Raw genomic sequence first — 20,868 nt, 5'->3', positions numbered from 1 at the left:
CAAATCAAAACAACCCTGAGATTTCACCTCACACCAGTGAGAATGGCTAAGATCAAAAACTCAGGTGACAGCAGATGCTGGCGAGGATGTGGAGAAAGAGGAACACTCCTCCATTGTTGGTGGGATTGCAGACTGGTAAAACCATTCTGGAAATCAGTCTGGAGGTTCCTCAGAAAATTGGACATTGAACTGCCTGAGGATCCAGCTATACCTCTCTTGGGCATATACCCAAAAGATGCCTCAACATATAAAAGAGACACGTGCTCCACTATGTTCATCGCAGCCTTATTTATAATAGCCAGAAAATGGAAAGAACCCAGATGCCCTTCAACTGAGGAATGGATACAGAAAATGTGGTACATCTACACAATGGAATATTACTCAGCTATCAAAAACAACGAGTTTATGAAATTCGTAGGCAAATGGTTGGAACTGGAAAATATCATCCTGAGTGAGCTAACCCAATCACAGAAAGACATACATGGTATGCACTCATTGATAAGTGGCTATTAGCCCAAATGCTTGAATTACCCTAGATCCCTAGAACAAACGAAACTCAAGATGGATGATCAAAATGTGAATGCTTCACTCCTTCTTTAAATGAGGAAAAAGAATACCCTTGGCAGGGAAGGGAGAGGCAAAGATTAAAACAGAGACTGAAGGAACACCCATTCAGAGCCTGCCCCACATGTGGCCCATGCATATACAGCCATCCAATTAGACAAGATGGATGAAGCAAAGAAGTGCAGACCGACAGGAGCCGGATGTAGATCGCTCCTGAGAGACACAGCCAGAATACAGCAAATACAGAGGCGAATGCCAGCAGCAAACCACTGAACTGAGAATAGGTCCCCTGTTGAAGGAATCAGAGAAAGAACTGGAAGAGCTTGAAGGGGCTCGAGACCCCAAAAGTACAACAATGCCAAGCAACCAGAGCTTCCAGGGACTAAGCCACTACCTAAAGACTATACATGGACTGACCCTGGACTCTGACCCCATAGGTAGCAATGAATATCCTAGTAAGAGCACCAGTGGAAGGGGAAGCCCTGGGTCCTGCTAAGACTGAACCCCCAGTGAACTAGTCTATGGGGGGAGGGCGGCAATGGGGGGAGGGTTGGGAGGGGAACACCCATAAGGAAGGGGAGGGGGGAGGGGGATGTTTGCCCGGAAACCGGGAAAGGGAATAACACTCGAAATGTATATAAGAAATACTCAAGTTAATAAAAAAATAAATAAATAAATAAATAAATAAATAAAAAGGAGAGAGAGAGAGAGAGAGAAACAAAGAGGATGGAAAAGGAATGAATAAATAAATATATACATACATACATACATACATTCATACATACATTCATTCATACATACATTCATACATTCATTCATGGATACATTCATACATACATACATTCATACATACATACATACATACATACATACATACATGGCACTGTTAGAGGACAGGAGTGACTGTGTAGTCAATTTGGCCAAAATGAGGTCCTTCCCTCATGGGGGTCTTGTGCACAACGGCTACAGGCAACCATCTTCTTGGTAGTGTATGAAGCCTGCTGCTTATAAGGGCTACACTTAAGAACCTTGGGGACAGATTTCTGGTAGATACTCATATGCCTTTATTTCCTGCTCTTTCCAATCTAGGCTCCAGAGATGTGTGCTGTGCCCTTGGGAGGGTCTAGAGCATGGTGGTCATTTTCACATTGGTGAGGTCACCGTGTCCATAAGCACCAAGCTGCAGACCTGCGCACACACACAAGACTGAGGCCCATCATTAAGACAAGTGCGAGTGCAAGTTCTCCGGCAGCAGGAGATCCACATCGTGAAGAAGTAGGGCTTCAGCGAGTTTAATATAGATGAGTTGGAAGACTGGAAGCTGGGAATTGGTGAGTCCCAATGGCCATGGGTCACACATATCCCCAACTATGGTCCACTGGACCTGTGGTGAGCCCATCGCTCCTGAGAGCTTTCATTATGCTGAATCCTCCAGTCTGCCATGTTCAAAATAAATCCTCACATCCAGTCTAGGAAGAAAAAAAGATCAAATGGACAAGCACAATAAACAATTAAAATCCCTGAAGTGAGGTCGGTTTGAGTGTCAGGGAGACTTTATGCAGAATGAGTAATTATCAGTTAATGTCAAGGGCTTTGACTGCCACTGGTCTATGTCCAAAGCCTGGTTCCTCCATCTTCTGGGACCTAGGATAAATACATAATTGGTTTCTGCCTTAATTTCTTCATCTGTAAAATGGGGGTATTCCAAGTATCTATCTCACAAGGCTGCTATGAGGAATGATGATTGTTCATTTCTTTGTAACTGTTCGGTTCCTCTCCATCATGTTCTACTATGACGATGGGACACATCCTTGGCTGTACCCCGCAGCCTGGGTAACCTGGAACTGCACCCCATGGCTGTCTTTCCAGTGTGTTACTGGGTTAGACTTGACCACGTGAGAATTGTACGTTTGGAAGAGAAAAGCAAAGATTCAACCACACCTGTATGCTCCCAGGCCAGAGTACGTTGGGGCAGCATGCCAGTTCGTGTTGTCACTGACCCTCGGTGCTTCCCCAGTTCTCCTCAGAGCTCATCTGTGAGTACTGATGCATTCTGAGCCAGGGGGATGTCCACGCAGTCGCTACACTGACCTGGGGTGTCAGGTAGTAGGGTAGATGTCAAACATAGGTTCCAGTTTGTTCTCGGGGCTCTCATTGTCTGTCTGTGTTGACCCCGTTTCATATCTACCTTTCCTTCCCCTCCTGGTCTAGGTAACCTATAGCTATATGGATGGAGAAGCACCAACCTTGCATAGACTCCTCCAGAAGCTCCCACAACCGGGCAACAGCTGCTCCCTGAAGTGAATCCCTATTTATTCTATATCCCTTGCAGCTTCTCGGTTGGACCCTTGACCTTTATAGAAGTCAGAACCAGAAGTAGTTCCAGAAGATGTGCTGTCTGAGCCATTTCTAGGCTATGTGAAATTAGCCCCCTGGTTTGATTTTACAGGCAGTAATGACCTAATTTCCACTAATAGAGAAGAAAGCACAGAGCATGAGAGGTGACAGTTAACCTCCGACGTCAGCTTGACTGAATTTAGAGTCTCTCCGGAGAAACATTTTTGGGTATGCCTTTGAGGGCGTTTGCAGAGAGCTGTAACGGAAGAGGGGAGACCCGCCCTGAATATGGCCGGCACCATTCTGAACTGAATGCAAAGAAGCGGTGAGCGGGGTACAGCATTCATCTCTGTCTCCTTCCAGGCTGCAGACCAGCAGGAAGGACCAGCTTCCTTGACCGCCTGCTGCTGTGCCTTCACCACCATGATGGGCAGTACTCTCAAGTCAGGAGGCAAAATGAATGCTTATTCCCTTAACTTATTCCTGGTAAGATATTTGGCCACAGTGATGAGGAAAAGAAGTAACTAATATGGATATGGAAAAGTACCTCCAACGTCCCTGTTTACATCTCTCAGCATGTCTAAAGAAAACAATAGGACTGAGTCTCTGTCACAGAACGCACATAAACATACATACAAGTGGGCAAACCAGCTGTTTCTCTCAGAGCTTTCGATAGGCCTGGCTGAAGGACCAGAAATCACCTATGATCGTCCCTCAAACCACCTCCCCCACCTCGGGTTTTGTTTTGTTTTGTTTTTGTTTTTGTTTTTGTTTTTGTTTTTGTTTTTGTAGTGACAGAGCTAAGATTTCCAAAAACCAAACCAAAAGTCCAATCCAAACAAACTCCAAAATCTCTTTTGGTAAAAGTCAGGGCATTGGCTGGGAAATGGGTTCCCAAATTTGGCAAAAAAAATGTCAATGCAGCTGGAGACCTTAAGTCCCCAGATTCTATCAAACTACCTATTTTGTTTGCTTGCTTTTGTTTTGTTCTGAGACAGGGTTTCTCTGTGTATCCCTGGATATCATGGAACTCACAGGCCAGCCTCAAGTTCAGAGATCCACCTACCTCTGCCTCCCAAGTGCTGGGATTAGAGGCTCTCGACACCACAGCCCTGTCAAAGGGTCTTTAGCAGAAGTCATAGTTCTTCCTCTCCTGTTGGATGCTTGTCAACAGCGTGTCTGAAGATCTTCCCGTAGTCTCTTCCAGGACCATTGGCCATTAGCCCCCTACAGAGCCGAGTCCTCCTCAGTGTCAAACATGCACCCTCCCTTATTTCCCATTGCCAGACGCAAACCATTCCCAGCTTAAATATGAGCCATGAGGTTGCAATACATAACCCAAGACCCACAAGACGGTATTAACTAATCCCAACAGGAGCGAAGAGGAAAATCCAGGATCTACGTGTTAAGAATATACTGCTGGATTGCATTAATTTACATAGGTAACTATAATAATATGTGTTATGTAACAGATTCAGAGATTCATGATTTCTTGTGTGTAGTCAAGTAGCCATGGAACTTACAGGCCATTGTTTCTTTTTTTGAAGACTTATTTATTATATATATATGAGTACACTGTAGCTGTCTTCAGACACACCAGAAGAGGGCATCAGATCCCATTACAGATGGTTGTGAGCTACCATGTGGTTGCTGGGAATTGAACTCAGGGCCTCTGGAAGAGCAGTCAGTGCTCTTAACCACTGAGCCATCTCTCCAGCCCATTGTATTTTCTTTTTTAAAGATTGTCTATTTTAATGTGTTTGAGTATCTGACTGTATGTGTGAATGTGTACTAATGTGTGCCCAGTACCTATGGAGATCAGAAGAGGGAAACTGGATCCTCTGAAACTGGAATCGTGTAATAGGATGTGTTGGGAACCGAACCCATCCTCTGTAAATGCAATGTGTGCTTTTAGCAGCTGAGCCGGCTCTCTAGCCCCTCTCTTACCTTTCTCATTTGGTTGAGCAAATCTGAACCCAAAGAGGCTACCTTTGGGTTATTCAACCTTTACTCAGCAAGGAGAGGGCGTCTCATACAGAATGAACAGAAATAGAAAATGCAAGTCCTAGTTTCAAATATGCTCAGTCTTTATCAGAAGCCTGGGATAGTGACTCATGCCTTTCCCAGTACTTAAGCCAGGGGATCTCTGTTGAGTTTGAAGCCTGCCTGATGGAGCTCCAGAATGGCCAGAGCTACATACACCACAGTGAAAGCCTGCCTCAGAAAAAAAAAAATTGTGGAAATAAATTGGTTCTTTTCTCACCTGTATCTAAAAATTTCAGCCTTTGTGAAGTTGGTCCCACTTCTCATTGTGAGTATGAAAGTCACAGCCTTGCCATTGCAAGTTTGAAATATTCTGTCCTCATAAGGTCTGCACAATGAGGTTAATATTAATGAGAGCATCCAGCTGACTTCTCTTAGCCATCCAAGCACAAAGCTGCCGCCGCCGCCGCCGCCGCCGCCACCCGCCGCCACCACCACCACCACCACCACCACCACCACCACCACCACCACCCCCAATTGTTCTCTCTCCTTTGGAATTCATCCCTTGGGCTAAAGTAAACACACTGCTTTCCCCAGCAATTAATTCCACGGCAACCATGCCCCTTGAAACTTTGTTGCTTACGACCCCAGGTATGGAAATTTGACTTCCTTTGCATGTTAGTTTTATTGACACAGCAGCAGACCCCAAGAGCCAACACAAGACAAGGTGTCTGGGGGTTTTCTCTGCTCCTGTCTCTAGAAATGCTCAGCCAAAAAGCTCTTGTGAACCTAACAATACTGTTGGCCGCCTGAGTGCTTCTTAAAGAAGGATTAGCCCTTGGATGCTCTCCTGACTCTTCAACTGAGTTTCTGGGTTTTAAAAAACTTAAAAACTTATTTCCCACCCCAGAATTTTTTTATATAAAAATTTTAAAGTTGGAGCATTCAGTAAAATTTACGTTTTGATTGAATAATATATTTTTGGTTCAAATGTGTTCCAATTTATTGTAAGGGATGTTACTAAATTTTTATTTTAGGATTTCTCTAAAATTCAGTTTTAACTTTTACCTTGTTTTTAAATACATTACACACACACACACACACACACACACACACACACACACACACACACACAAGAACTAGAGATATGACTCAGTGGTTAAGAGCACTGACTGCTCTTCCAGAGGTCCTGAGTTCAATTCCCAGCAACCACATGGTGGCTCACAACCATCTGTAATGGGATCTGATGCCCTCTTCTGGTGTGCATGAAGACAGCTACAGTGTGTTTATATATATTAAATAAATAAATCTTTAAAAAAAACACATTACACATATTCCTATGTATTTTAAACTCGTAAGTGTAAATCGCTGAGTTTTAGAGCAATCATGGCCCTATACAATAGAGTTTTGATCAATAATGGAACCCATGTGAGATTGAACAGAGTGGGGACATTATAGTTGTCTTTGGGAAGGGATGTTTCATGATGTTTATTCAATGATTAAATCACCTAGTGGCACATTTAAGCAGCCTGTGACTGTCCATCCAAAGACTTACACAACTCAAGCCACAGCCTAATTTCAGTCATTCTGAGCACCCTGGAAGGAAGTATTGCTATTACCAGCCACATTACAGCACAGCTCCTTAGCTCTGTGGTCCCAGATAATTAAGTCACTTCTTTATCTTCCCGTTTTTGGACATTCATGTACAAGGCATTATGCGGTATGTGGTGTTCCGTGCCTGGCTTCATTCACTTAGCAAAGTTTCCGTATGTTGGTATCATATATTGGTGAGCTCTATACCTTCCTTGGGATCTGGTTAGCTGATATGGAGTAAGTCCATTTTGCCTAACCAAAGATCAAAGCAATGCTTTCCTAACAGACTCAGATCCCAGCCTGGATGTTTGCCTCTCTTGACTCCCTTGACTTTCAAGGTTTGTTATTATAGATTTGGATATTTGGAACCAGACTGAACCTTCTAGGACTAGCATTGGGGCAGCTGATGAAGTCCCCTGAGGCAGAGGGGAAGCGATGGATAAATATATGGAATCCTAAATTTATGACCTGAAATAGGTAGGCCTTCTATCTTCTCTCTAGGTTGGTTGGTTTTTATTGTCAGCTTGACACAACCTTGAGTCACCTGGGAAGAGGGGACATCAACTGAGGAATTGGTCAGAGTAGATTAAACTCTGGTCATGTCTGTGAGGGAATGGCTTGATATGGAAGGGTCCAACCCACTGTGGGCGGCGCCATCCCTAGGCAGGTGAGCCTGGGCAATATTAGAAAGCGAACTGAACCCTACTGAGTCAGTGAGTGAGCCAGAGAACCAGCTGACAAGCAGTGATTCTCATGGTTTCTACTTTAAGCAACAGCCTTAAATTCCTGCCCTGAGTTCCTTTAATGAGGGAAGTATGAGCCAAATAAACCCTTTCCTCCCTGGATCGCTTTTGGTCAGAATACACAGCAACAGGAGGCAAAGTAGGACATGTCTTCTGCCTTCTAGTCCTTTCCTTTGTTTTGCTGTTTGTAGTGCCATCTTATCTTGTTTGTCACCCAATTTTCCCTTCTTGAAATGTTAGGGAAGAAAGGTAAGGAAGATCGTGTGATTCCACAAGGGTGTGCGCTTAACTTCACTCTAGCTGCCACCTCTGACCCCAGCAGGTCCTAGCTTAGGCTGCCCAGGAGCGCCTGCTTTCTCAATGACCATCCTCATTCCCAGGTTCCTGACATTTCCCCTCTCCACAGCACAGCAACCCCAAGCCCACGGTCCTGATAAACTCATCATACTCACAGCCTCATTGCAACAAATCTAAGTTATCGCTGCTCACAGATTTTTCTGTTGGATCATGGCGGAGAAAACATTTAACGGTTCAGCCAGATCCCCTTACCCCCGCCCCCTCCATTCCATGTACAGCTACTTTTTGCCTTCCTCGGGATTCTAGAATTTTACCCTCTCAGTTAAGTCACACAGCTTGGCTGCTGAGAAGCAGACATCCCGCAGGAGGGGTCCGAGCGGTTAGCGCACCACCCCCCCTCTGCCTTGCGTGACAGGATGCTGCGTGCATGCCTGACAGAATCCAGGACACCGTTCCTTACCCTCTACTTGTTAAATATGTATTTTGAACTTGATGTAGCTTTCAGCTTAAGCTTCCGACACAGCTGTGGCCAGCATCAAGAGCTGCCCCAGAGGGCCTCCCCTCACCCTTCCCTCCCACAGAGAAACCTGCTCTAACCCCACAGAGCACGCTCAGATGGCAGAGGGAATTTATATCACACAGAAAGAAGAAAAGTACTAACAAGCACCTTTCCCCATCCCTGGCAGAGAGGTCAACTCAAATGAAGCGCTCACCAAACACACTTCTGAGGTGACAAGCTAGGATAAAAAGTTGTTCCAAAAGTTGAGTTTCTGGAGGCGTTTTATTTTGGGTGTTCAATCAACTTCAAATTCCAAATATTTATGGTTTCTGACAGCAGGCTGTCTACTTTGCAACATGGTTGCCCTGGGGCAGCGTTCTTGCCTGTCTGAAGTCTAGAGCCAGAATGACAGATGGGACTCCTTTTGTGCTGTGGGAACAATATTCCTCCTCTGACTTGGCCAGAACATCAATGGCCTCCAGAAAGGAAACGCTGGCCGAGGTGTGGTCACCCACACCTGTAATCTCAGCACCAGGGAGCAAGAGGCACGAGAGTCACAAGTTGGAGTCGGGCTGGGCTATACAAGAGAGCCTGTCTAAAATATTTTCTAAGAGAAATGAAAGGAAGAAGACCAAGAAGGAAAAAGATCCCACCCTCCAGACCTCCCTCCTCAGCTTCTGCTCGAACCCTTGACCAATTTAAAGAGGAAACAGTAGCACTGTTCAAGTTTGATTGTGATCATGCTAAAAACTGCAGGCCAGAATGAGATTAAGTGTTTGTTGTATGGTAAAAACTAAACTCAAAAGAAACGTGTTCAAAATGAGAAATACAGAGCTAGAGAAATGGCTGAGGGGTTGAAGACACTGGATCCCAAACCTGACAGTCAGAATTCGATCTCCAGAAACCGCCTGGTGGAAGAAGAGAGAACCAACTCTGACCTCTGTCTACACATTTGCCATATGCACAATCTCCTCTCCGCCAACACACAGAGACACACACCCATATGCACACACAAAAATACACACGCGATTAATTATGTGATTTAAAAGGTGGGAAACCTATTAAGAAACAAAATACGTTCTGGTCTTCAATTGGGTCAGGATGAGGAGTCAAGTAGGGATAGGACTGTATACCAGCATTCTATCAACGTGTGTTAGCTAGCTCATACATACAATTATTGCTTAATTTCATTTCCCTCAAGAGGCCTCTTGTGAAGCACAACCAACACTTGTCTTAACAACCTGTGCATTCGCCATTGTACGCTGGCCACACCCGTAGTAAGCAAGGCTCTAGGAAGCCTAGCAGCTGAAGTCAATGTACTGTGTGCATTTCTTGCAAATGCTCAGAACTTTATAAAGTATAAAAATGATAAGTAAGGGGGGAGGGAGGGAAAACTGCATTCAGGATGTAATGTGTATGAAAAGAATTAATAAAGGAAAATGCTAATAAAATATAATTATAAGACCCTAAAGAGCCTTATAGGCCAACAGTAAACTCTGACAGCAAACATTCCTGCAGACAATAGGGCTCTCTAAGCCCTTCTGCTATAAGGCAGTTTTAGGTTTCCGCTGTGGACTGGTCACTGAGCTGGTCTTGGGATGGAGGGAAGCTTTGCTATGAAGCAGTTGGGGGACTCTTCCCAAGCACCTCTGCATATCAGCACATTAGGGCATTGTGCAGCGCCGTTCCTAGGGAGACGTGAGCATGCATCTGTGCATGCCAGGTAAGGAACCAACCGACAACCAAAGTACCCCTCCCACCCACATGCAACCAGCCTGGCAAACCAAAGTGTTTTATTGAGGTTACTTAATAGATGAGGGGTAACTTACAGGAGCAGAGAAGACTCAAAGACAGCAACATCACCTTAGCCCACCATAGCATGAGTGGCAGGCCATCAAAACTGGGAACCTGGAGCTCCCTCCCCATCCTGCAGGGAGCTCAGCGGGTTGGAGGGTGCTCTGTCCTAGTGGTTCAGTTGGTCTGAGCCTCTTCCTGGCAGTGTAGCTGGTGTCTGCTTCTTCCAGGCAGTTTGGTAGGTCTCTCCTCTAAGCAGTTGCCTGTCTGAGATTGTCCTCCAACAGTCCTTATGGTTTATATATGCTTGAGAAGGATGGGAATTGATGTGTAGCTCACTACCGTTGCTGCAGGGTGGAGGGCCTCATCTCTCCCCTTAGGAAACATTGCTTTACCTTCCTTTTAACTTGCTGCTTCTTATTAAGCTTGCCTCCCAGATGACAGTCTATTCAGAAAGAAATTGCTACATAGCAGATGTCTGTGTGCACACATGTACTCACCTCCACATATGACATGTGTACACATGTACCCCTTTCCTGCCTTTTACTAAGACAAACCTATCTTCTTTTCTATAAGTCATTGAAGATTCTGTAATCCTGGGTTGGACTGATTGGTATCCGGATCGGCTTTGACAGAACCTAGGACAGAGCAGACAGTCATCAGAGATGGAATGTTCTGGAGCATCAGGTTCAACTGGACAGAAAGAGCTCCGACAAAGATCTAGAATGTAAAGATCTAGAATGTAAAGATCTAGAATCAAAGATCCAGTAGCATGGAGGGGGGATCACGTGGAAGGTACAGAGGCAGAATTATCATTTCAGCAGTGCTGGGCCTAAAGGTGGGAAGTTAAATTTAATGGCAAAGTGTCTATAAACACTCTCCATGGAAACGGCATCTCCCAGCCTTTTCCTTGGAAGATGTGATTGCAGGACACCATGAGATCAGCACAGAGTCTTTACTTTAATGCCTAGAAAAATCTGAATTTACACATTTGGCTCTCCTCCTCACTGAGAGTTTAAACTTGTGATTTCCCCTTTGTTGAATCCTGGCGGGAAAGGAGGAGAGGTTAACGCACTTGGGAATCTGAGCCTTAGTGACACAAGGACTGTCCCTTCCATTATCCCTTGAGCGTCTACCCATTATCAGACACAAAACAGTCACATCCCTCACAGCAACAGTTCCCCTCCAGCAACTATATATGTAGGGAGGAAAAAAGAGAAAGGGTCTCCAAGAGGCTGAAATTAGAGTATTAGTAAAAGCATGCTTGGCTAAGAGACAGAAAACTATGTAGACCAGTGGTTCTCAACCTTCCTAAAGCTGCAATCCCTTAATACAGTCCCTCAGGTTGTAGTGACCCCCCCTAACCATAAAATTATTTCTGTTCCTACTTTATAACTGTAGTTTTGCTACATGAATCATAGTGTAAATATCTGATATGTGACACCCCCCCAAGGGGTCATGACCCACAGGTTGAGAACCACTGAGGTAGACAGCCATGAAGACCATGCTTCCCAAAACCAAAGAACAGACAGACGCTGTTGAAGAAAGGTTCTTCCCTAGAGTATCAGAGAGAGTGTGGTCCAGCACAAAAACATAGACTCCTAGTCTCCAGACATGTGGTCAAATGATCTTCTTCAGTAGCGGCCACCCGGTTTGTGGTTCTTAGTTTTTCCATTCCTTGGAAACCAGCACAAGGTCTTCTTCTGCCTGTTTCACTCCATTAATCCAGGCAGTTGTTTTTGGAATAGATGTTGTTTGTTGAATGTTTATCTTGTGTTAAACACCCTTCTTCATGGGTCAATTCACTTAATCCTTAGATAACCCTCTTCGGTGGGTATGGTTATCTGATGAAGAAAAGTTCCTGTGTTTTGAAGCTCCTTTGTCACAGATGGAGTCGAAATGATGCAGTAAAAGAAAAATGTTCATGTTTCACTCAGCTGGTGAGTGTTGGGATAAGAAGCCAGACCTAGCAAACTGGAATCCTGTCACTTCCTCTGTAGACACACACTGGAGCCTAAAGAAGACCTCTCTCAAGCTGCTTCCATGGAATAGTGATCCTGACGATTTGTTTATTGCCTTGGGGCTTATTCAGGTCAAAGGTCAGCACAATAACAATGAATTGTGTGGCTTCTCAATGACTCTCTGGGTTGTAATGCTTGTCTTTCATTCACTGGACCCCCAAGACATTTGTGGTCACTGGCACTCTGAGATCTCTATCTTCTGCAACATTCTTTTTTTTTTTTTTGGTTCTTTTTTTCGGAGCTGGGGACCGAACCCAGGGCCTTGCGCTTCCTAGGCAAGCGCTCTACCACTGAGCTAAATCCCCAACCCCTGCAACATTCTTCCTAATTCAGGCATTTTAAGAGTTGCATTTGGGGGCTGGAAGATGGTCCCACAGTTACACTGTTCTTGCAGAGGGCCTGCAATTGGGTTCCTGGTACATTGAACTGCTCACACAGCACCAACTGTCATCCCAGCTCTAGGGGAGTCAATGCTCTATCCCTTCCTCATGTGCACATACCCCACACCGAGTTACAAACACACACACATAAGTAAAAAGTAAAACGAACCTTCGGGGGTTGGGGATTTGGCTCAGTGGTAGAGCGCTTGCCTAGCAAGCGCAAGGCCCTGGGTTCGGTCCCCAGCTCCGAAAAAAAAGAAAAGAAAAAAAAAAACAAAAAAATGAATCTTCGACCTAAATAATAAGTTTTAAAGATACAGCTTTATCCTCCATGTCCGATCTCACATATTACATCACGGTTAAAGGCCCGTGCATTTATGTTCAGAATTCCTGTTTGAAACAGGAAAAACTGAGAGAGCTTCCAGGAGATTTGGGGAATTCTTAGCTCTACTTGGAGGTTTTACACTCCAGCTTCAGCAGTAGAGAGAACTACTGGGCAAGCAGAAATATTCCAGGGAGAATCCGGAAGAATCTAAATTGTCTCATCAGCCTACATGCAGGTCTGGAACACTGTGCCAGTGATAAAATATGTAATCATTTCAGCAAGTTAAGAGAGTAGGGAATGGTCAAGACAGGCTAGTCCTGTATCTTTACATAACCCTCCACGCTTCAAAGGAACACACAAACAACGTTCCTGGTCCATAACAGAATTGAGTTAAACAAGAAATTCAGGCTGTGTGTTTTAAATGCTTGGGACCGAAAGTGTTTCAATTTTACTTTTTTTTTTTTCAGTTTGGAGTGTTTGCCTTTGCATAATGAAATCTTTTTGGTGTAAGACCCAAGTCTATACATGAAATAGCTCATGTTACATTTACATAAGCACAGCCTGGCACCAATGTTATATAATATATTACTAATGCTATGTGTTAAAACAGTTTTACAACGTGGAGTTTTTCATTTTAGCACCATGTCAGTGTTCAAAAATACTCAGGATTTGGAGACATTTGGGTGTTCAGGTGTTTTAAACTTCTACAGAAAGATAGCAGGGAAATCCCCAGATGGCTGGAAATTAAACATTGCACTAATCTCTCTGTAGGAACCATGCCAAGTGAATGTTATTATTCTCTTCATTTTACAATCGAGAAAGGGAGATAGAGAGAAAAATAAAAAAGTCCAGGCAACTAAGAGGCTCGTCAAGAGCTGACTTCAGAGACTGCTCTGGACTTAAACTCAAGTGCCCACAAGACATGCTGGGAAGTTTCAGTTCTCCAGACCCACATGTCTTAATTGCTTATCTATTATAGTGCTAATGACCAAATCAGCTTATAAAAGAAAACATTGAATTCAGGAGTCACAGCTCCAGAGGGATAGAGTTCATGACCATCCTGGTAGGGAATCTGGCAGCCTGCAGGTAGGCATAACCTCGGAGAAGTGGCTGAGAGCTCACATTTTGAGCCACAACTAGGAAACAGAAAGAGTGCATGGAGAATCCCATGGAATCCTCCTGAAACCCCAGCCTCAATGACATAGCTCCTCCAAACAAGGCCACACCTCCTAATCTTCCCAAACAGTTCCACCAGCTAGAGACCAAGTACTGAAACATATGAGCCAGTGATACACCTCCTCCAAACAAGGCCACACCTCCTAATCCTTCCCAAACAGTTCCACCAGCTAGAGACCAAGTACTGAAACATATGAGCCAGTGATACACCTCCTCCAAACAAGGCCACACCTCCTAATCCTTCCCAAACAGTTCCACCAGCTAGAGACCAAGTACTGAAACATATGAGCCAGTGATATACCTCCTCCAAACAAGGCCACACCTCCTAATCCTTCCCAAACAGTTCCACCAGCTAGGGATCAAGCACTCAAACATATGAACCAATGGGGTCCATCCTCGTTCAAGCCATCACACCATGCTTCCACTGATTTAGATCTCTGAGCTTCATTTTGAATAATGTAGGACACCTTTTTATTGTTTTATAACTCTAAGATGACAGATTTTCTTTTTCCCTTTTTTATGCATTTTAAAGAGATTTTATTTTCGTGTTATTTTCTTGTTTCTGATAGCTAATATACCTTTTCTCTTGGTTGTTTTATAACTTGTTTCAGTAGTTTTCCAATGTTTTGTCTAATAGTGTTTTTCTTTTTCCTTTTTATTAGTTAATTAATTTATTTACTTTACATGCCAATTGAAGCTTCCCTTCCCTCCTCTCCTCCTAGTCTCTTCATTCACATTTTCTTAGCTCCCCACATCCCTCTCTCCCTTTTTCCTCAGACAAGGATAACAACCTGTTTTGGTCTATCAAATTGCAACAGGATTAAGTGTGTCTTCTCCTACTGATCCTAGACAAGACAGTCCAGTTGGAGAGAAGGGTTCAAAGTCAGGTAACAGAGCCAAAGACAGGCCCTGCTCCAGTTGCTAGAGGTCCCTAGTGATAACCAAGCTGTACATCTGAGGTATAGATAGATATAGATATATAGATGATATAGATATAGATATAGATATAGATAGATATAGATAGATATAGATGATAGATAGATATATAGATATAGATATAGATATAGATATAGATATAGATATAGATATAGATATAGATATAGATATAGATGATATAGATGATATAGATGATATAGATGATATAGATGATATAGATATAGATATAGATATAGATATAGATATAGATATAGATATAGATATAGATATAGATATAGATATAGATATAGATAGATAGATATATCTTCTCAGTCCACCAGCTTCTGCAGGTTCAGGCTGTGTGAGCCTCTGTGAGTCCAGGACAGTATATTTCTTTTTTTTTTTGGTTCTTTTTTTTCGGAGCTGGGGACCGAACCCAGGGCCTTGTGCTTCCTAGGTAAGACAGTATATTTCTTTACATCTATCCTGGTTGAGACTCTGTAGGCGTCTTTAAGTGATCTAACTGAAATAGGTTTTGCAGTTTTTATTTCAAATTTGGAGGTCATGGAGGTCATCATCCTTACAGCCTACTATACACACTCTCTCTCCTCCTGTCCTGAGACTCTTAACTACAGAGCAGCCTGTCAGGCATTCTTCCCCAGGGATCGAGGTATTTTGTTGTTGTTATTGTTGTTGTTTGATTTGGGTCAAATATAGCACAGGCTGGCCTTGAACTCACTACACAACTGATAATAACCTTAAACTCTTGGTCTTTCTCCCTCTACTTCCCAAGGAGTGGGATTGCAGAAATCTACTACCACACCCAGACAAGCTCTGTTTCTTTTTTTTAAAATCTTTGTTTCTGTATTTGTATTAGTCTAATTTCTCTCCATTTGTTTTTAGTTTCACTGGGCTTTCTGGAGTTAAGCTATCTTAAATTTTCTGATTAGTATCCATTCCAGAATATTCATTTTTAAAAGATTATTTATTTTATACATTTGAGGACACTGTCATTGTCTTCAGACACACCAGAAGAGGACATCAGATCCCATTACAGATGGTTGTGAGCCACCATGTAGTTGCTGGGAATTGAACTCAGGACCCCTGGGAGAGCAGTCAGTGTTCTTAACCACTGAGCTATCTCCCCAGCCCCAGAATATCCAATTTTAAGCTTTCATGGAAGACCTAAATTGAACTTCTTACACATTTCCATGCCCTTTTTTCCTGAAAATTTTTACATGGCCCCAGGTAGATAAATATATAAATCAAACATTTACTGAAGATATATCATACAAAAATTCATTTTAACAAAATTTTCTGCTATATAAACATGTATACATATTTATACAAATTTACTATTTTTTCTCTGTTTAACATGTATTTAGACCATCCAGCTCACACTCCATGTACCTGACATGCCTGCCTGGTCCTGGGCACCTCTGTGGGTCTCCTCAGGGTAAGGTCTAAGAGCAGGGTCTGCCTCATGGGCCGATATCCTGTGGGGTCTTTTCCTCTCTTTTCTCATCTTTCCTCAGTCTGCTTAATGCTGTCAGTATTGGGAGGGGCAGCCACTGGAATATGGGACGCCTCTCAGGGGCCACACCTGAAGGAAACCAGTTCTCCCCTGCCCTGCAGCAGTATTGGTGAGCTTCTCATCCATGCTAGGACGATCCTGTGCAGTCATGGCCACTGTGAGGTCCCGTGTGTAACAGCCTTGTCATATTCAGAGAATCCTGGAGTATCTCTGCCTCTCAGAGTCCTTCTGCCCCTCTGAGCTTCCACAACGATCCCTGAGCCTTGAGGGAAGGAGACTCGATGAGGACGTCCCATTTAGGCTTGAGCTGTCAATCAACATCTCCTTCCGAAAGCTCTTCTGTGAAGCCCATTGGCCCTGATTCCCAAGATGCTTTCTGGTTGCTTTCCCTTTCCACCTACATTTTGGAAGATCTCCCCTGTCGCGCTGAGTCTGTCCTGTCTCGCCCCCAAGTGTCTCCCAAATTCACTATTTTTTATTAATTATTCATAGACAGGCATAGTTGTCTATACCTTTAATCCCAGCACTGTGGAGGTAGAGGCAGATAGATCTCAATGAGTTTGAGGCTAGCCTATTCTACATGGCAAGTTCCAGGACAGCCAAAGGTAGAGAGATTCTATCTAAAATAAAAAAAGAAAGAAAGAGAGAAAGGAAGGAAGGAAGGAAGGAAGGAAGAAAAAATAAAAGGAAAAAGGGAGACAGAAAAATTATTTGTTATTTATTTGCATTTAAAAGATTTTTTATTTGTGTGTGTATCTATATTTGTACACATTTGTATGCAGGTGTCCATGGAGACCAGAAGTGGCCACTGGATAGTAGCTTGTACTTTCTAACCCCCTGCCTTAAGCTCTGGGTGGACCACGCTACCAGCCCTGCCCAGGTTCCCTTGGATCTGTGAGTGAAAGATACACACACAGTAGCTCATTGTTAATAGGCTTAGCTCAATGGCCAGGCTCTTCTAAGCCTTCTGTGACTAGTGAGCTCTTCTTTTCAGTCCTGGCTCAACACCTTTAAATCTGTCCTCAACTTTAGTTGCCTGGTTACCTTCTCCTACTCAGCACCTTAAATCTACCCACAACTTGCATTTCTAATCTCCCACCTGCTACCCCAGACCCAGTTGGGGAAGAGGGGAAGCAGCCAATGGCCACTCTACTGAAGATCTCACATGACTGGTGGGTCTCCTTCCCTCCAAAGCACAGTGAATCTTTTTTCCTCCTCCTGCATCCGTTTGCCTGCCTGCAGGAGCAGGGAAGTTCCATTGCTTCCTCCCAGCCATGACTGCTAGCATCTTTATTGATCAATCAAAAATCAATTAGGGAACAGGACCTTCAGCACTCATTCCTAATCAGAGCATCAGAACCACCTTCTATACTGGATCACTTGAAACTTTAGTTGCTAATGGTTATGAGTCACTTGATATAAGTACTAGGAGCTTTGATTTTTACACACATTCCCATCAGTCGTTGGCTACTGGAGTTGGAGTTAGAGATGGATTCTTCTCTGCTTTTAGTCTGTGGTACCAACTTTCTTGGGAAAAGCACACTTTGGAGACAAAGACCTCAGAGAGTCTGAATTCCTTCAGGATGGGTGACAATGAGCAGCTTGTCACAAGGTGAGACCCTTTCATCAGGTAACACTCGTTTACACTGAGAATAAGTATGAATTGAGATATACATCTGATAAAATGCCAAGTTGGCATAAATATTATCCTTTAGTAACAAATCACAGATATGACACCAAGCTAGCTTGGCTTACCTATAACCCCTTCTAGCTATCTTGTGACCCTGAAAAAAAATTACTAAATTTCTCAGTTTCCTTCATTTATAAGAAGGTGCAGAGTGTTAAGTCTGACGAGAATATAAACAAGATTGTGCCAGGCACAAGCCAAATTGACTTTGCATCCCATCTGGCTTGAAGCCAAAACAATAAATTATGGAATTTCAGGCATCAGTGAACAGGAAGGAATTTGTGTGGAGGGCAGAGGAAGGGAAAGATGGCTTTCTGGCTTCCTAGCCTGGATGGGTACTCTTCCCCCTTCTCTCTGGTTGTGTGCCCAGGAACGTATGGTGACAATGACATGAAGGACAACATGGGAGAGAGGTCAGTCCAGTGCCAGGATAACGAGGCAACTCAACCACGTATCTGGATATTTAATTCTCATGATGCGAAAAATCTAATCATTGCCTTCAAAAATGTGCAGTGGTGGTGCACACCTCCGATCACAGGAGAGGCAGGCAGATCTCTATGATCTGAGGCCAGCCTGGTCTCCAGAGTGAGTTCCAGAACAGCCAGGACTGCACAGAAAACCCTATCTTGGAAAAAAATCTAAACATTGCCTTCAATTTTGACAGCTTATTAGTTCAAAGGAAGCATTTTCTTACAAATAAATTTATAACTTCATGTAGAGCACTATATCTGAATTAGAAAATGATTCAAACTTTAGTTTTACCTTTGCCACTTATCAACTATGAATGAGCAAAGCATTTCTTGTTGGCCGTCTACTTCATAAGATGATGAAGTGAAAGCTCCCTAAGGTACAGCGGCTATCACAGCTGCTACAGTTGCCGGCACAGCATCTGCACAAGGTCGAGCCAGCCCAAATCCCAGCACAAAGGGAAAGGCGACCTCTGGGCCTCACCCCTGACTGAGGAGATGTTGGCAGTTGATAGTTTCTGGGGGTGGGGAGAGAATCACTCTTTTTAAAGGATTTGGCCACTGGTAGATTCTCCAGGAACATATATGGGCAGTGCTATGGGCATACTGGGTTATCAAAGACATGAAATTGAAGGAAGAGCTTGTTGAAGGGAATATGTAGAGAAGCATTAAAGGGAGAACTGAGAGAAGTTATAATTGATTTCACTGTATAATGTGAAATTCTCAAAAATAAGGAAAAACTGTAAATATGGAAATATTACTATCAATAACATTAGAAAATATTTCTGGGGACTTTCAACCCTGGAAAGACCATTATAAAACTTTGGAAATATCTCCAGACATAAGATTACAATATTTACATAGTTCTTGATGCTTTCTATTCAAGCAACTGATTCCCCCATGGATCCCAGGATAATTTTGAGTAGAGTCACAATTGTCCAAAACCTGTCCAGGACGTTTGTGGGCTAAAAACTGGGCAAGGAGCCCAGGGAAAGGAGGAACAGGGAAGGGAGAGGGAAGTGGGAGAAGGTGTGAGAAGAGGGGAGAGGAGAATAGGGAAGGCCAGTGTCAGGGATTTGTTTCACTGAGGAGGATGCATGGATGACAAATAGGTACAGGGGAAAGATGTGTGACCTCTTTATCTGTGAGAGGAACACACATCAAGACTATGATGAGCTGTCCCTACAAACCCATGTTCCATTTGGAATAGGCCTAATGGAAACAACCTAGATGGATGGGTTCTTCAGTGGTTAGTACAATATACTCACCAATACAAAGGAGGAAATCATTAATGTAGATGATGAGTCTCCAACATGAGTTTCCAGAGAACTACCCCGTGTCAAACATGAATTTACACACGGTCCTGATCTACTCATATATCTTGAAATGATGAAACTCTAGAAATGGACCACAGTTAGGGATGCTTTAGGCACTTGGTGATAGCTATGGTTATGAAAGGGCAAGGTGAGGTGTCTACAGGGAAGGGGTCTATTGCATCTGGGTTGTGGTGATGGATAAACGCAATAACCTGGGTGATACAAACGCCCAGAACTAAGTACACAAAAGTGCATGTGCACATGGAACACTGGTAAATCCTGGGTAAGGCTGCTGAAGTGTATCAATGTTGATATTCTGTGGTGATCTAACTACAAAGGAACTCATATTTCCAACAAATGTATGTGAATTCTTATGTTTCTCGAAGACACTGTTTGGTGCTAATCTTTTAAGAACTCAATAGCCAGCTTGAGGAAGAATTCACTAATGGGGATGGAGATGATAACAGGTTAGTACCAAATTCCAGCAAAGGCTGGAGACAGAGACCTCATCAAATGTACACACTATCATTGATAGTAAGCAGATACTCGAATAAACGATTTCCCAGTTCAGCAAGGTTTCTGCTACGATTCTCATGTTTCAGATGAGCAAATGGGAATCTACAGCATTTAAATAACACCCAAAGGTCAAAGAGTGGACAAATAGGAAAGCCAGGCTTGGCTCACCACAGCTCTGTGGGGCTAGGAACTACAACAGTCTCCCAAAGTGCTGATGTTGGATGTTGCTTCCACAGCCAACACGGATGTTCTCTACGTTAGCAGTCTTCACTCCAGCTGCCGAGCGTTGCTTGGTGCTGAGGGCTTCCTGACAGTTCTTATTTCAGTGTGTATTTATAGTGGCATCTCATCAGCTCTCCTCCCATGCCTATTGTTCTCAGAACACCACCCGGGGGTTATTATTAGCACCACCGAATGTGAAGGGAGGAACAGAAGTCACGTGTGCTCAGAGAGTCGACCAAAGACGGAGGCATTTCTAACGCATGCTGGGTGTGCTGGGAAACTGTAGCGGCTTCTGGGATTACGCTTGGGACTCTTTGCCTATGTGTTAACGTTATGTTTATTCCCATCATATGTATTTGTTTACACCATGTAAGGTCCACATACAAATCCACAGATGGCCTACTGTGGGCCCGAGAGATTTTAGAAATAATACATCTGGCTGTTTTGTAGACAGAACAGCAGAAAACAAACGCACATGGACAAGAAATGTAGCTGAGCT

At 43.6% G+C, this 20,868-nt stretch overlaps 1 protein-coding gene, 2 long non-coding RNA genes and 1 other non-coding gene across 3 annotated transcripts; 2 read left to right on the top strand and 2 right to left on the bottom strand.

The window, feature by feature from the left end:
• Positions 1-20,868, bottom strand: part of Erich1 (glutamate-rich 1) — a gene marked incomplete at its 5' end in the record, with an annotated part of 52,793,804 nt that overhangs the window by 30,750,552 nt on the left and 22,022,384 nt on the right.
• LOC120097672 (small nucleolar RNA SNORA70) lies at positions 1,470-1,605 on the top strand. Its single transcript, XR_015640538.1, has one exon. It is a non-coding gene; the product is annotated as a small nucleolar RNA SNORA70 (small nucleolar RNA).
• LOC102551690 (uncharacterized) lies at positions 1,605-7,821 on the bottom strand. The gene is made up of 4 exons (XR_015640323.1): positions 7,673-7,821; positions 3,968-4,128; positions 2,506-2,655; positions 1,605-2,033 (listed from the first exon to the last, which is right to left on the bottom strand). It is a non-coding gene; the product is annotated as an uncharacterized LOC102551690 (long non-coding RNA).
• LOC134482545 (uncharacterized) lies at positions 10,563-11,948 on the top strand. Its single transcript, XR_015640497.1, has 2 exons — positions 10,563-10,648; positions 11,628-11,948. It is a non-coding gene; the product is annotated as an uncharacterized LOC134482545 (long non-coding RNA).

This window comes from Rattus norvegicus, chromosome 16, assembly GCF_021556685.1.
Source record: "Rattus norvegicus strain SHRSP/BbbUtx chromosome 16, alternate assembly SHRSP_T2T, whole genome shotgun sequence".
In the NCBI taxonomy this organism is placed as follows: domain Eukaryota; kingdom Metazoa; phylum Chordata; class Mammalia; order Rodentia; family Muridae; genus Rattus; species Rattus norvegicus.
The sequence above is the reverse complement of the archived record's forward strand: the minus strand, read 5'-3'. Positions and strand labels throughout refer to the sequence as shown.